We start from the raw sequence: 17,728 nt of genomic DNA, 5'->3' as shown, positions 1-17,728 counted from the left end.
GGAAAAAACAAAGCCTAAGAACTTGGTGGGAAATTATTCGTTAATATTACTTTCTGAATTAGAAAAGTTAATTTGTTTACCAACTACAGTTGGAGGTGGGATCCCTTGATAGTGTGTTACTGCCATTTTTCTTCCTTTTAATTTCTTTTTCACATTCACAAAATTATTTTCTCATCAAAGTATCTTAGAACACACAAATTGTACATAAAATTATAGATTCTTTTGGAAAAACACTGACATTCTCATGTACTTTCTCAAAGAGAACATATATCGCAACCACATTGCAACCCAAGACCAAACTACCAGAAAAATGGGACGGTAAACCGCGACCACAAAGTTACAATTAAGAAGATGTACGACTAGAAAAATAGGAGAGTAAATCCAAGACTAAAAGGACTGGTGGACTTACCTAGGATTAAGTGGGAGGTCGAAAGTGGGGTTGGATAAATCTAAGATTAAATGTTTCACGTGTAATAGGTTAGGTCACTTTCCTAGAGAATGCAAGAGTCAAATAAGTAACTCTGCACTAATGATCACATATCCGAACTAAAGAACACAATCTAATAAACAACAACAGTTTTATCCCCAAAAATACCCCTGGATCAAACGTGCAAAACTCAGCTCACTTTGCACAAAACTTGAATCATGTGCCAGTGCATATGTTCAAGCACCACAAGCTGCTCATGCTCCTGCACCAGCAGAGCCTAGTCAACAAAGCTTCTTTAAACAAGGCTGTGTTGACTGGAGCAGCTTGCTAGAAAACTTAACAGGTGAAAATTTTGCTTTAATAGCAAATGATTGTGATGAACATGAAAATTTATGTTTTATGGATCTTGAGCATGCTTTAGTTGAAGAAGATCTAGTTCAAACCGTTGTTGGTGAAGGAATTGTTGATGAAACCACTGAAAGCTCAGGTCAAACATCTATTGATGACCAGGAGCATGCAGGAAGGATGGATGAAAACAATCCCAAAAGTTCCACTGATTGCATGAGTGTGGATCAAGCTGAAATGGCTGCCTCTAAGGTATCACCTCAAACTCTCAAAGAGTTATATTCTGACAAATGTATCATAGCATTTGCTAATATCAAAGAGGTGAATGAAAACCTAAGAGAAAAGGTACAAATCAGTGAAATAATTCTTGAAAAAGACCTTGAGATAAGCCGTCTGAAACATGAAGCATCTATAACCCAGATGGTTTCAAGCCACCCAAGATAAATGTGAAGTTCTTGAAAATTTTAAACCTGTGGATTTCACCAACCCAGATGGTTTGAAGCCACCCAAGATAAAAATTGTTCCTGTTACGAACTCTCAAACAGATGTTAAAACATCTGTTGTCGAAAAGAGAGACAAGGGTACCAAGAAAATTAAAACTCCAGATACGTTGTGTTATTTTTGTAAAAAGAAAAATCATTTGACAAAATATTGTTTCAAGTTAAAAGCTTATGATATAAAAAGAGGAAACAACATATGTGAGTCCACCCTTGGGTGCACCATCTATGGAAAAATCAACCATTTGACCCAATAATGCTCTTTTCTTAAACCTTATGATGTCAATCAAAATAAGTCAAGAAAGAAATCGAGTTTCAAAAGGAATGATGGCACTGTCAACAGGGATCAGTCAACATTTCCCAAAAGAGTTAAGTCTTGTCAATCATCTGTCACACAAAACTTGAACCAATACTTTGCATAAAGGGATGGCCAAGTATCTGTTGCTCTACACACTCTTCCAAGAGGCTATGGGCAACCACCATGCAACAGCGTACCTTGTAGGTATGAAGAACCTATGCAAATGCCCCAAAAGCCAAGAGTCAACAGACACCCTCATGGGTACAATCATCTTATGGGGAATGGTTAACCACCAGTTAACCTAAGTGTGAAAGCACTTACAGAGGGTTAGAAAAAACTGTTAGAGATAGTGCAAAAACTTCTAATGACAAATGATCAATCCCAAGGAGCCATTGCAATAGTAGAAAACACCAAACACAAAGCAGATAATGTGACAACTCGAACTTTTGACTTTCATTTTGTATTTAATGCACGTTGACCTTGACCATTGACTTTGACTATTTAGTAGTTGACTTGTTTGAATTGCAACCATACGTGTTATGTTATAATGAAACGTGATACGATTGTGCACTTATGTGATTTATTATTGTTGTGTATATAACATGGATCGATATAAAACACTTAGACTCATTTGCCATCAAACCAGCTCGACGAATCAGAGTTGTGATTCGCCAACAAGGACTCGACGAAACACAAGTGTGTTTCGCCAAACCTGATTACGACGAAATAGACCTGATTCGCCGGCCCAGTCTCGCCGAAAGCCCAGTTAGGGCCCAATGCACTGTTTTGTATTATGTAACGTGAAGCGGTTTCAGTTTCACATTTTTATGCAATCTGAAAACCCTAGAGACCTACTCCAACCTTGTGTGCGACGGCAACTGTGTGTGTTCCCGAGACCCTTTAGCGATTAACTCATCATTCAAGAGTCCACTCGTTACGTTCGTATTGCTCGTTTAACTCTCGGTTAGTTGTTACTAGCACTTAATTACCTATGATTTGCTAGTGAATACCATGATAGTCTGTGATTGCATAACTTGTATGATTAGGGTTTGGTGATTGATGATTAATGATCATGATGTTAACAACGTGCTTGGTGTTTAATCGGAATGGTTGATGTTGTCAAACCGATTAGAATGTTGTTAGTGAGATCAGAATGTCGACGGCATGCTAATAGGGTTCGATAATGTGATATACTATGTTAATCGGCTTGGTATGCGCGTAAGCTAAGAATCATGATAGGTGTTAGTATTACGAATGCATAATGATTAGATGATGATCCGATGATTGCTGTACGATTTCTGTTTGATTCTGTGTCTGATGTTGATGACGGCCATTAGGGTTTCTGTGTTGCTACTGTAATGGTTTGGCATGATTGACGTAATTGGCATATTGACGAATTAGAATGTTTGACGAAGGTGAATGTTTGACGAAATAGGAGCTTGGCGAAACCGAGAGTTTGTTTCGCCAAAGTGGAGTTGACGAAATAGAACTCCTGATTCGCCAAGGGTTTCGACGAAATTGAATTTATGTTTCGCCAAAGGTCTTTAACGAAACAGACACTTGTTTCGCCAAAGGATGATTGACGAAACAGAATTATGTTTCGTCAACCTGTGTTTCGCCAACAAATTTGTTTCGCCAACTTGTGAACTTTTCACTGTAACCTGAGTTAATTATGTTAAATGTTAACTGGACTATTTTAACTGCTGTTAAGTGTTATACAATACTTGTATGATTATGATTACGTACAACGTGCTACTTGATGATCATTGTTGATGCTTACACGTGAACTGTACGAATGCAAACTGATTGTGTATACGTGCATACTTTAGGACGTGATTGATTTACTTTGAGCACATACTTAGCATACCGAGCAAACCAAGGTGAGTTCACACTCTTACCAAGGCATGGGATTCCCGGGGTGTTGGGAATGGGATTAAAAGGATAAGGTTGAATAGATTCATACGGATATCATTACTAGACTACCATACTATCATCCTCGGTTGTGCAGGACACGTACGTAAAACCTATGTACACTTATGATACTCGCTATCCTCGGTTGTGAAGGATACTCACGTAAAACCTGCGTGAACGGATACTCACTACTGCCTCGGTTGTGTCAGGCACTTACGTAAAACCTACGTAAACCCCCACGTACCCTATCCTCGGTTGTGAAGGATACTTACGTAAATCCTACGTATACTTGTACGTATTACTGTTCTCGGTTGTGAAGAACACTTATGGTTACGCATAGTCTAGTGGATTAATAACAGGGGAAGCCCCCACCAATAGAAACCTATATTGGCCCAGTAGAGCCACCTGATACTCATGAACTTACTATTACGCATTTACTTTCTGTGAACTCGCTCAACTAGTTGTTGACTCTCTGCTGCATGCCTTGCAGGACCTTAGGTACTTATGGAGCTTGCACTGGAGAAGCGGGTCGTTGTGGGCAATGGATCATGAACACTATGTTTAACGTTTCAGATATTTGAACTTATGATTTACTTTGGGTTACATACTTATGCTTCCGCTATTGATACTATGTTTGGTTTAGAACATCAATTGTATTGAATTGGGTTTTACGAACTATTTTATTTATATTATGCTATGTTCAATATGATTGATGGCTTGATCCTGGTCATATCACGCCTCCAAGCGGTGGTATTCCGCGTGTGGGATTTTGGGGGTGTGACAGATTGGTATCAGAGCCATTGGTTATAGAGAACTTGGTTTTAATATGGGGAAAAATGTTTTTTATTAAAACCAGACTATAACCAGAACAGTGCTCTCAACGATCCACAACGACGCTTCGCTCCACGTGCAAGACTCAACATCCTAGGTAATAAGGTTTATGATTATTACCCGCTTGCTAAAACTGCTTAGAACTTTGCTCGTAGTATGCTAGATTACATTGCTTACTATACGTCGTTACATGAGAACCCCTATGTGCTTACACTCTTCTGTCATCGCTCTATTCGCGAACCTCTCTAACTCATGTTGCATTTGCTATGAAGATCATGTCTGGACGAATTAACATGACTCAAGCCCAGCTAGAGGCTCTCGTTCAAGCTCAAGTTGCTGCGGCACTTGCAGCTGCTCAAGCAGGTAGTATACCCTGCAGTATAGACTCACACTAGGATCTTTAGGTCCTACGATAACTCTCGTATTTAACTTTGTCCTATTCGTATACAATAGGTCAACACGCGCAGCAACCTGTCTGCACTTTCAAGAATTTCATGGACTGTCGTCCAAGTACTTTCAGTGGCACCGAGGGGGCAGTGGGACTCCTCCATTGGTTCGAGAAGCTCGAGTCGGTTTTTGAGATGTGTGAATGCCCTGAGGCTCGCAGGGTGAAATACGCCACTGGCACACTTGAAGGGATTGCGCTCACTTGGTGGAACGCACAAGTGCAGATCTTAGGGTTGGCAGCTGCTAACGCCACCCCATGGAATGATTTCAAGGAACTGATCAAGAGGGAATACTGCACTAGAGAAGACATTCATAAGTTGGAAGACGAGCTGTATCATTTGAAAATGGTTGGATCAGAAATCGAAGCTTATACTAAACGGTCGAATGAGCTGGCCGTGCTATGCCCAACTATGGTAGACCCTCAAGTTAAGCGCATTGAGTTGTATCTCAAAGGGTTGGCGCCAGAGATCCAGAGCCATGTTACTTCGGCTAATCTTGATAACATCCAGGATATTCAATGCCTCGCTCACCGCATCACAGACCAGGCAGTGGATCAGAACAAACTGCCTAAACGCGTCAGCGCTTCTGCTACCGCTACTACTTCAGCTACTCCTGCTACTCCCAGTGACAACAAAAGAAAGTGGGATGGGGATTCTAGCAGAGGTTCAGCAACGGTTCAGTCTCAGGCCCAGCAGCGGAAGACTGACAGTCATCAGAGTCCCAGCCAGCATTCTTCAGGTAGTCACAGGCAGAGCGGATATCGAGGGAACCTCCCAAAGTGCAACAACTGTGGCAGACACCACGGTGGCCAGTGTAACAAGGGTCACTGTCAAAGATGCCTCAAGATGGGTCATGAGGCCAAGGATTGTAGGAGCCCTCGACCCGCGAACCAGAACCAGCAGCAGCCACCAGCACAGCAGAATCAACAGCAGGGCAACAAAGTATGTTTTCAGTGTGGGGCAGAAGGTCACTTCAAAAGGCACTGTCCTCAGTTAAACAGGAACCAGAACAACAACAACAATAACAACAATCAGGGCAATGGCAACAACAATGGGGGAAACAACAATGGCAACGAGGCAAGGGGTCGAGCTTTCGTGTTAGGACGAGGAGACGCAATGAACGATCCCAATGTGGTTATGGGTAAGTTTCTTCTCGACGATATTTATGTTACTGTTTTGTTTGATTCGGGTGCGGATACGAGTTATATGTCCATGAAAATGAGTAAATTGTTAAAACGTACATCAACACCCCTAAACACCAAACACGTTGTAGAACTAGCAAATGGTAAAAGTGTAGAAGCGGCACATGTAATCAAGGGTTGTAACATCGTTCTAGCTGGTCAGACTTTCTCGATTGATCTTATACCCATAGTTTTGGGTAGTTTCGACGTCGTCATCGGTATGGATTGGTTGTCCCAACATCACGCAGAGATTTTGTGCAAGGAAAAGGTTATTCGCATTCCTCGTTCTGGTCAAGAACCTCTCGAAGTACAAGGCGACAAGAGTGGTGCAGTGGTTGGCATCATCTCCTTTTTGAAGGCTCAGAAATGTTTACGTAAAGGGCACACAGCCATTTTGGCTCTTGTTTCGGATGCATCAACGAAAGAAAAGAAGCTGGAGGATATTCCAGTTGTACGCGACTACCCTCAAGTGTTTCCTGAAGATTTACCTGGATTACCGCCTCATCGTCAGGTCGAATTTCAAATCGAGCTCGCTCCTGGAGCAGCACCCATAGCTCGCGCACCATATCGTCTAGCTCCATTAGAATTGGAGGAACTGTCAAAGCAGCTACAAGAGCTCTTGGAAAAGGGCTTTATTCGTCCAAGCTCTTCGCCTTGGGGAGCACCAGTACTTTTCGTGAAGAAGAAGGATGGCACTTTCAGGATGTGCATCGACTACCGTGAACTGAACAAGGTGACGGTGAAGAACCGTTATCCTCTTCCGCGTATAGACGACTTATTCGACCAGTTGCAGGGGTCGAGTTACTATTCCAAGATAGACTTGAGGTCAGGGTATCATCAGCTGAGAGTCCGGGATGAGGACGTCTCCAAAACCGCTTTCAGAACTCGTTACGGACACTACGAGTTTCTAGTCATGCCATTCGGGCTAACGAACGCGCCTGCCGTATTTATGGACCTGATGAACAGAGTGTGCAAGCCGTACTTAGACAAGTTTGTGATTGTCTTCATCGATGACATACTGATCTACTCCAAGAGTCAGGAGGAGCACGAACAACATCTGCGATTGATCTTGGAACTCCTTCGAAAGGAACAATTATACGCCAAGTTTTCCAAATGCGACTTCTGGCTTCGTGAAGTCCACTTCTTAGGCCATGTGGTGAACCAGGATGGGATTCATGTTGATCCATCCAAGGTAGATTCGATCAGGAACTGGCCTGCACCGCGTACACCAACGGAAATACGCCAATTATTGGGTTTGGCGGGTTACTACAGACGATTCATAAAAGACTTATCCAAGATCGCACAGCCGCTTACGCTACTGACACAGAAAGGTGTCACCTATCGCCGGGGAGAGCCTCAGGAGACCGCTTTTCAGTACCTAAAGGATAGGCTTTGCAGCGCGCCTATTCTCTCATTGCCAGAGGGCACAGATAACTTCGTGGTTTATTGTGACGCATCGATACAGGGTCTTGGTTGCGTATTGATGCAACGGGATAAGGTTATTGCTTACGCTTCACGTCAACTCAAGGTTCACGAACGGAATTACACGACGCACGATTTAGAGCTGGGAGCTGTTGTTTTCGCGCTTAAGATATGGCGACACTACCTGTACGGTACCAGGTGCACGATTTACACCGATCACAGGAGTCTCGAGCATATTCTTAAGCAAAAGGATTTGAACATGCGTCAACGAAGATGGGTTGAACTACTTAACGATTACGAATGCGCCATCAAGTACCATCCAGGCAAGGCCAATGTTGTGGCTGATGCCCTCAGTCGGAAAGACACTTTACCTAGGTGTGTACGAGCCTTGCAGCTTACTATTCAGTCCAGTCTTCCTGCACAGATACGAACTGCTCAGGTAGAAGCTTTAAAACCCGAAAACGTCAAGGCTGAAGCCTTACGCGGCTCAAGGCAACGAATGGAACAAAAAGAAGACGGCGCCTACTATGTAACGGGGCGTATTTGGGTCCCACTTTTTGGCGGATTACGCGAGCTGGTAATGGATGAAGCTCACAAGTCCCGCTACTCGGTACATCCAGGGTCGGATAAAATGTACCACGACATCAGAACTACATACTGGTGGCCTAGTATGAAGGCCCACATCGCTACTTACGTCGGCAAGTGTTTGACATGTGCAAAAGTCAAAGTGGAGTATCAGAAACCAGCGGGCCTACTTCAGCAACCCAAGATACCGCAATGGAAATGGGAAGAAATTTCCATGGATTTCGTTACGGGCTTACCTAGATCTCAGCGGGGGAATGATACCATATGGGTGATCGTGGATCGACTCACCAAGTCTGCACACTTTCTGGCTATAAAGGAAACGGATAAGTTCTCCCCTCTCGCCGACGTCTATCTTAAAGAAGTTGTTTCGAGGCACGGGGTGCCCACATCTATCATTTCGGATCGCGATGCACGATTCACGTCAGAACTATGGCAAGCAATGCACAAATCTTTCGGCTCACGATTAGACATGAGCACAGCATATCATCCTCAGACAGATGGGCAGTCTGAGCGAACGATTCAAACTCTTGAAGACATGCTTCGGGCATGTGTTATCGATTTCGGCAACGGCTGGGAAAAGCATCTCCCTTTGGTGGAGTTTTCGTACAATAACAGCTATCACACCAGCATACAAGCCGCTCCATTCGAGGCATTGTACGGGCGTAAATGCCGGTCACCTCTCTGTTGGGCAGAGGTGGGGGATAGTCAAATTACGGGTCCAGAGATTGTAGTGGACGCCACAGAAAAGATTGCACAGATACGACAGCGCATGGCGGCAGCACGCGACCGTCAGAAAGCCTACGCGGACAAGCGTAGAAAGCCATTGGAATTTCAGGTCGGGGACCGGGTTTTACTTAAAGTCTCACCCTGGAAGGGTGTGGTTCGTTTTGGCAAACGGGGCAAATTAAATCCGCGATATGTCGGACCGTTCGAGATCATTGAGAAAATAGGCAAAGTGGCCTACAAGCTAAACCTACCAGCTGAACTCGGTGCAGTTCACAATGTATTTCACGTGTCGAATCTGAAGAAGTGCCTGTCAGATGAGACCCTCATAGTTCCTTTCAAGGAACTCACTATCGATGAGCGGTTGCAGTTCGTCGAGGAGCCAGTTGAAATCACGGACCGGGATGTTAAGGTCCTCAAAAACAAGAGAATCCCTCTTGTTCGAGTTCGTTGGAACTCCCGTCGTGGCCCAGAGTACACCTGGGAACGCGAAGACCAGATGACAGAAAAGTATCCCCAGTTATTCGGAACCAACACAACTACTGCTGAGGCTGAAGCTACTACCACGGAATTTCGGGACGAAATTCCAGATCAACGGGGGGAGGATGTGACACCCCAGGAAAACCAGTGAACGATGCAACCTATCTAGCTTCCTCAGTGAGTACGTACCAAATTTCGGGACGAAATTCTTTCAAGTTGGGGATAATGTGACAACTCGAACTTTTGACTTTCATTTTGTATTTAATGCACGTTGACCTTGACCATTGACTTTGACTATTTAGTAGTTGACTTGTTTGAATTGCAACCATACGTGTTATGTTATAATGAAACGTGATACGATTGTGCACTTATGTGATTTATTATTGTTGTGTATATAACATGGATCGATATAAAACACTTAGACTCATTTGCCATCAAACCAGCTCGACGAATCAGAGTTGTGATTCGCCAACAAGGACTCGACGAAACACAAGTGTGTTTCGCCAAACCTGATTACGACGAAATAGACCTGATTCGCCGGCCCAGTCTCGCCGAAAGCCCAGTTAGGGCCCAATGCACTGTTTTGTATTATGTAACGTGAAGCGGTTTCAGTTTCACACTTTTATGCAATCTGAAAACCCTAGAGACCTACTCCAACCTTGTGTGCGACGGCAACTGTGTGTGTTCCCGAGACCCTTTAGCGATTAACTCATCATTCAAGAGTCCACTCGTTACGTTCGTATTGCTCGTTTAACTCTCGGTTAGTTGTTACTAGCACTTAATTACCTATGATTTGCTAGTGAATACCATGATAGTCTGTGATTGCTTAACTTGTATGATTAGGGTTTGGTGATTGATGATTAATGATCATGATGTTAACAACGTGCTTGGTGTTTAATCGGAATGGTTGATGTTGTCAAACCGATTAGAATGTTGTTAGTGAGATCAGAATGTCGACGGCATGCTAATAGGGTTCGATAATGTGATATACTATGTTAATCGGCTTGGTATACGCGTAAGCTAAGAATCATGATAGGTGTTAGTATTACGAATGCATAATGATTAGATGATGATCCGATGATTGCTGTACGATTTCTGTTTGATTCTGTGTCTGATGTTGATGACGGCCATTAGGGTTTCTGTGTTGCTACTGTAATGGTTTGGCATGATTGACGTAATTGGCATATTGACGAATTACAATGTTTGACGAAGGTGAATGTTTGACGAAATAGGAGCTTGGCGAAACTGAGAGTTTGTTTCGCCAAAGAGGAGTTGACGAAATAGAACTCCTGATTCGCCAAGGGTTTCGACGAAATTGAATTTATGTTCCGCCAAAGGTCTTCAACAAAACAGACACTTGTTTCGCCAAAGGATGATTGACGAAACAGAATTATGTTTCGTCAACCTGTGTTTCGCCAACAAATGTGTTTCGCCAACTTGTGAACTTTTCACTGTAACCTGAGTTAATTATGTTAAATGTTAACTGGACTATTTTAACTGCTGTTAAGTGTTATACAATACTTGTATGATTATGATTACGTACAACGTGCTACTTGATGATCATTGTTGATGCTTATACGTGAACTGTACGAATGCAAACTGATTGTGTATACGTGCATACTTTAGGACGTGATTGATTTACTTTGAGCACATACTTAGCATACCGAGCAAACCAAGGTGAGTTCACACTCTTACCAAGGCATGGGATTCCCGGGGTGTTGGGAATGGGATTAAAAGGATAAGGTTGAATAGATTCATACGGATATCATTACTAGACTACCATACTATCGTCCTCGGTTGTGCAGGACACGTACGTAAAACCTATGTACACTTATGATACTCGCTATCCTCGGTTGTGAAGGATACTCACGTAAAACCTGCGTGAACGGATACTCACTACTGCCTCGGTTGTGTCAGGCACTTACGTAAAACCTACGTAAACCCCCACGTACCCTATCCTCGGTTGTGAAGGATACTTACGTAAATCCTACGTATACTTGTACGTATTACTGTTCTCGGTTGTGAAGAACACTTATGGTTACACATAGTCTAGTGGATTAATAACATGGGAAGCCCCCACCAATAGAAACCTATATTGGCCCAGTAGAGCCACCTGATACTCATGAACTTACTATTACGCATTTACTTTCTGTGAACTCGCTCAACTAGTTGTTGACTCTCTGCTGCATGCCTTGCAGGACCTTAGGTACTTATGGAGCTTGCACTGGAGAAGCGGGTCGTTGTGGGCAATGGATCATGAACACTATGTTTAACGTTTCGGATATTTGAACTTATGATTTACTTTGGGTTACATACTTATGCTTCCGCTATTGATACTATGTTTGGTTTAGAACATCAATTATATTGAATTGGGTTTTACGAACTATTTTATTTATATTATGCTATGTTCAATATGATTGATGGCTTGATCCTGGTCATGTCACGCCTCCAAGCGGTGGTATTCCGCGTGTGGGATTTTGGGGGTGTGACAGATAATGGTTTGGGTCATCTGCAAAATTGACCCATTCACCACTGTTTGCAGGGAACATACGTTAGCAATTTAAAAGTGCAAATAGATGTTACCCTAACACATATCTCTATCTTAATAATAGATAGAAAATATTTCAAAAATACACCAAAAGGTTCTTGTAACACTAACATGTTGTTTTTAACACAAGAAAAATCATAATTGCGTTTTTAAAACCAAGAAAAGATTGATAAAATCAACAAAAACACTTTGTTCAAAAGAGTGTAACATCTGTTTAAGTGGTTCAAAACTCTGTTTAACCTTGGTTAACCGTTGTTTAAGACAAAATAACCACTGATTCACTAATCGCTATTTGACTACAAAAGTCAAACAGATTCACTGTTTCATCAAAACTCACCACTGTTTTCACTCAAAACTATGTGTAACCAAACTGATGTTTCAAACAGGCTTTCCATCCATATGCTGACCAAAAGTCAAACAGATGTACCAACCACTGATCTTACCATTTTAACATCTATTGAGGCCCAACAGAGGTTTCAGACAAATATTTTGAAAACAGATCTTTTATATCTTCTTCAAAGGGTTTCCTTAAAAGGACTTGTTTTCTGAACAGAGGTTTGCCATAACAAATAGTAACTAGCAACGTGGACTAAAAAGGTAACCGTTGGCCACACTAGCATCCCTGTTTCATTAACCCTATAAACCCTTCTTCCAACAAAGTTTTCACTTCACCATATTTTCATCAATTCAAAAGCATTTCAAAAGAGAAAAATCTGAAATCGTAATCGCTATTCACCACTTTCAATGAAAAGATTATATGCTTAAAATGTTTTCAAAAGATTTGACCAAATCCCACTATGGCTCTCGAACTGAAAACTCCTCACAACTATTTAAGGCTCTCGAACTGAAAATTCCTCACAACTATTTATGGCTCTCGAACTGAAAACTCTTCACAACTATTTACTATATCTTGTAAAACACAACAAGAACACGGTCTTTCACTCCATCATTGACATCATCACATCATCCAAATACTCACTTCAAACGCCCCCATCCATCTAACCATCCTCAGGGAATTTTAAGCAAATGCAAACACTTCGCTTCAAAACAAAAAACCCTATGTCATCACTTCCATCATCAATAAAGAAAATATTGAAATTACTCCATGATGTGCGTTAGGTGTAATATATTTTAGGTGTATATTTTAAGCCCTTTTACACTTTTTTTTAGCCAAGTTTTAAATTTATAAAACACAATATTTACTAACACTAAACACACATATGGGCAAGTGCACTCATCGTGGACGTAGTATAGTGTTGGTAAGATACCGAGGTCGTCCAAGGACACAAGAGCTTTTAGTACCGGTTTATCCTCAACTCTAATCAAATCAAAAATTAGAAAAAAAGGTTTTTAAATTAGAAAAATAAAACTAACTAAAATGCTGAAAAATAAAATAAAAATAAAAATAGATAGACAAGATGAATCACTTGGCTCCGACTCGTGTATAGTGTAACCTTTGATTATTTCCGCACTTTTGCACATTTTAAGAGATTATCTTAGTTATTGTAGTAGGCCCCTCTTTTGAAGGTGACGTTACCCTCAACCCAGTAGTTTGAGTCAGCAAGGATACAATCCTAAAGGGTCGGATTATTGAAAGATAATTAATTAAGTTATTAATGCATATTGTGGTAGGCCCCTCTTTTGAAGGTGAAGTTACCCTCGGCTAAGTAGCCTGAGTCAGCAGGGATACAGTCCTAGGTAGCCGGGTTAAAGTTTTAATAGTAGTTTAACTTATGAGGGGGTCAAAGAGTTTGGACCCCCGCCATCCAATACCGGTGGGTATTGAAGGAGGTCCTACTAAATTTGACCCAGGTCCTTTGCAGAATCTATACACTGAACAATGGCAAGACTCTTACCAAACCATTCCCTTAACCCCCGACCAGGTAGCCAACATACCTCCATATAGACCGTGGAAATATGAATGGTGAAAATCTTTTATTTTATATAGACAGTAAAATAATGCCAAGACACCACGGACAAACGATAAGGAAGAATCACCTTCAACATAAGAAACTAGTTATTAAAGTCATTAATACATAACCAAGTAAAAAGTGCGAAAAAAATTAAAAATAAAAAGTATTACACTAGACACATGGCCTTTGATTGTCAAGAACGCTTACGATCAATCTTGGATCCCGAGACGACTCACACACTCTACGATGGACAATGGATGATGGTGTTGTGATGGTGGTGAGTGGTGGCTGAAGTGTGAGAGAGGTGGTATGCCAAGGGATGAGTTGCAAGTGAACCAAGCACTCCTATTTATAGGCTGAACAGAAGCTCGGGAAAGGCCCCGTGTCCATCCTCCTCTCTTTCTTCATTAATTGCAGTTTGTTTGCATTAGTTGACCACGCCCCCGTGTCCGCTGAGCACGACCCCGTGTGCAGAAGCATATCTTTACTATCAAGATTTGCCTAGATTCTGTGAATCTTATAGTTGACCACGGCCCCGTGTTCGCTGAGCACGGCCCCGTGGTGGGGCGATGGAAGCTTCTACAACTTTGTCTTTTCTGCTGACACTTGGGCACACCCCGGTGCTCACTGAGCACGGGGCCTTTTCAGCCTTCTGTTCTCTTGTTTTGCTTGGGAAGATGCTGTCGGGGGGTCGGGCATGCCACGTTTGTTCCTTTTCTTGTATTTGTGTTAGATTTAGCTGCCTTTTTGCTTCTTTTCTTTATTTGAGCTCATTTAATCCTGAAAATACAAAAGGAAGACAAAAACACACTTTTTCCAACATTAGTACTAAAAAAGGGTTAGTTTTATGCCACAATTGATGTAATTTATATGTTGCATTTTGTGCACATCAAATACCCCCACACTTGAATCTTTGCTTGTCCTCAAGCAAAACTCTTTATAATGTGGCTTTACACTCCCAAATGGAATGGGTAGAAGAGAAGGTTTTTGGGCTTGTCATAGAGTGTCAGGATTTCCAAGATTCGTTATTAAGTTTTATTTTTATTTATTTACAATCCTATTCGTCATGATTTATTAAAAACGTTTCATAAGATAAATTACTTATAGGGCATAACATGCCTTTTTCAAAATTTCATTTATATACAAGTTCACATACCTCACGGGGGATCACTCAACACTCGGCCGAAGGTGTATTTTTAGTGAAACACTCGAGAGCGGCATGGGACTTACTCTTACCATAAGCTTGCCAAGCAATCAATCCTCCTCCTTTTTAACTATATACCTTTGTAAATAACAAGAGGACTTTTTTGGGTGAAAGGTTAGGCTTGGGCTAAAGGTGGGTGGTTGGGTTAGTGGTTAGTAAAAAGGCGAAAATCGTAAAAAGCGTCGGTTTTCGTAAGACTTGATATTTTTCAAAACTTTTTTTTTTATTTTGATGAAGTATTTCCTTCAAACAAAGTTATTTTTGATGAACTTGTTTGTTTATTTCTTTGACTTCATCATTTTTTTATTAAGTCATACTAGAAACCGAGCTTTGTTACTAAAATAAAGGGTTTAAAATAAAAAAGTGTTTAGGTGGATAAAGGGTGTTTGGTTTGGGTTATGAAATGAAAAGGTTTAGGCTCAAAGGGGTTAACTAGGGGGATTTTGGGTAGGTGGTAAAAAAAAGAAAAATAATGGTGTAGAAATAAAAAGGGTTAGTCCTAATGCCTCCTTCATTTACTTACTCGGGTTTAAGTTGGTAAGGACCGGGAATGCATCGTCGTGACAAGTTCTAGAGTCGTAAGAACCAAGCGGCTATTCACACAAGAAACGAAAAATGAGCATTTAGTTTAAAGATATGTATTTGTATGCTCAATAAAGGCTCAAAACTCACTTTTGTGGGAATGGGTTTTTATGTGATCAAGTATATATAATCAAATTTTAACTAAGCTTGTCATGCCGTTTCATAATTTTCTTATGTTGGTTCTTTTTATCACGACGCTATCGGTTGTAAATTTGTAAAAATATAACCTTTTTAGAATTTTGAAATTCCCAACTTAAACTTAGACAAGTAAAAAAAATTGAAAATTTTTGGAAAAAATTTTGGGGTTATTAGCGGTTCCAATAGAGTTTTGTGTAAGGCTTGTAATTAGGACTTGCAAGATTCAAGGTTTTAGCATCCCCCCCCCCACACACACTTAGATTACACAATGTCCTCAATGTGTCCCAAAAATAAGTTTTTAGGTTGATTGAATGTGTAAAAAGGTGTGAAAAAGCAAAATTTTATGTTACTGGGCGCCTGGACACGGCCTCGTGTTGTCCGGGCACGACCCCGTGTTCAGGTGCCAGTAACAAAAGTTTCTAAAAAGAAACAGAAGCCTGGACACGGGGGCGTGTTCAGTGAGCACGCTCCGTGTCCAGTTACCTGAACTGGGCATTTTCTGCAGATTGTGCAGCACGGGGCCGTGTTGAGCGGGCACGGCCCGTGCTGAACTTGCTGTAACGAAGAAAAATTTGTCGGATGGCTCTGTTTTCGCGCATGGGTCACTGGTGCAAGTTTCCCTTGTTATCCTTCACCATCCCAAGTGTGTTTTATTCCTGCAAATTAAAACTAAACTAGAAAACATAAAAATTAATCTAAACTAAACTAAGGATATTTCCGCGAAATGCCTCCGTGGTGCGCCACGTTTATAAGGGTCCTTGGCTAGACCCAAGGCCTAGTCATATGTTACCCAAGTGGGACGTTTTGCATCCCATGCTACACCGTCAGAGAGCATCATCCAAACTTGAGTCAATGACCTCCATGTAGTTGACCGGGTCTTCGTCTTCTACTCTTTTTCCGACTCCAAACTTCACTTCCTCGTCCCCAAACCTCAATGTTAGTGTTCCATCATTCATATCTACCACTGCTTGGGCTGTAGCTAGGAAGGGCCTCCCTAGGATGACTGGTACTTCGGTATCTTCCTCCACATCTAGTATGACAAAGTCGGCCGGGAAGACAAATTCGCCGACTTTGACCAATAGATTTTCAGCAATACCTTGTGGATATTTGCCGGATCTATCGGCGAGTTGTATACTTATTTTTGTGGGACTTGTTTTTCCTAAGCCGAGTCGATTGAACATTGATGAGGGCATGAGGTTGATGCTTGCCCCGAGATCTGCTAGTGCATTACGAATGGGAGATTTCCCAATTGAGCAAGGAATTGTGAAGCTTCCGGGGTCAAGCTTCTTTTGCGGAAGTTTATTAAGTAGTAAGGCGGAGCATTCTTCGCCTAAGTTAACTAATTGCAATGATTCAATTTTCCTTTTATGAGTGAGGAAGTCCCTCATAAATTTTGAATATTTAGGCATTTGTGTTAGGACTTCGATAAATGGAATATTAACATGCAATTGTTTTAGTAAATTTTCGAACTTTGCGAATTGCTCATCGGTCTTTTGACGAATTAACCGACCGGGGTATGGAACCGGAGGAGTCTTAGCCGGCTCTTGAATTGGTGGAGAAATCTTCTCTTGTTGGGGCGCGGGTGGAGTTGATTGTTTAGATTGGCTTCCTTCAGTTGGTGGAAGTGGAGCATCTTCAGGACCCACGGTACGGTTTCTCAATGTTATGAGATGTACTTGTGCCTTTGGGTTGGTTTCGGTATTACTTGGTAACGCGCCTTGTGGTCTCTTGGAGAAATTTTGAGCTAGTTGATTTAATTGTTTTTCAATGTTTTGAATGCTTGCTTGTTGATTTCTAAAATTCGATTCCAATTGTTGAAATCGATCCGAGTTTTTCTTTTCGGTGTCGGAGATGAGGCGAGATACGGTATCTTCAATCCTTTCTCGTCACCTTGTTATTGTGAGAAATTTTGTGGTTGTTGAAAGTTAGTTCGTTGGCTTTGTTGGTTACTACTATTGCCGGGATCTCTCCAACCAAGGTTTGGGTGGTTACGCCATCCTTGGTTGTAGGTACCCATTGGAGGACCTGACGGCCTAGGTCTATTATCAACGTAGTTTACCGTTTCCGTTTGATCATCTAATTCTTTCATACAACTCCAATTTTCATGTGGCCCACCACACCCTTCACAAGCCATTACCGAGACTGTTTTTGTCATTTCTAACTTTTTGATTTTTGAAGAAAGGGCCTCGATTTGGGC

The sequence above is a fragment of the Helianthus annuus genome, chromosome 8, assembly GCF_002127325.2.
Source record: "Helianthus annuus cultivar XRQ/B chromosome 8, HanXRQr2.0-SUNRISE, whole genome shotgun sequence".
Classification (NCBI taxonomy): Eukaryota; Viridiplantae; Streptophyta; class Magnoliopsida; order Asterales; family Asteraceae; genus Helianthus; species Helianthus annuus.
The sequence above is the reverse complement of the archived record's forward strand: the minus strand, read 5'-3'. Positions refer to the sequence as shown.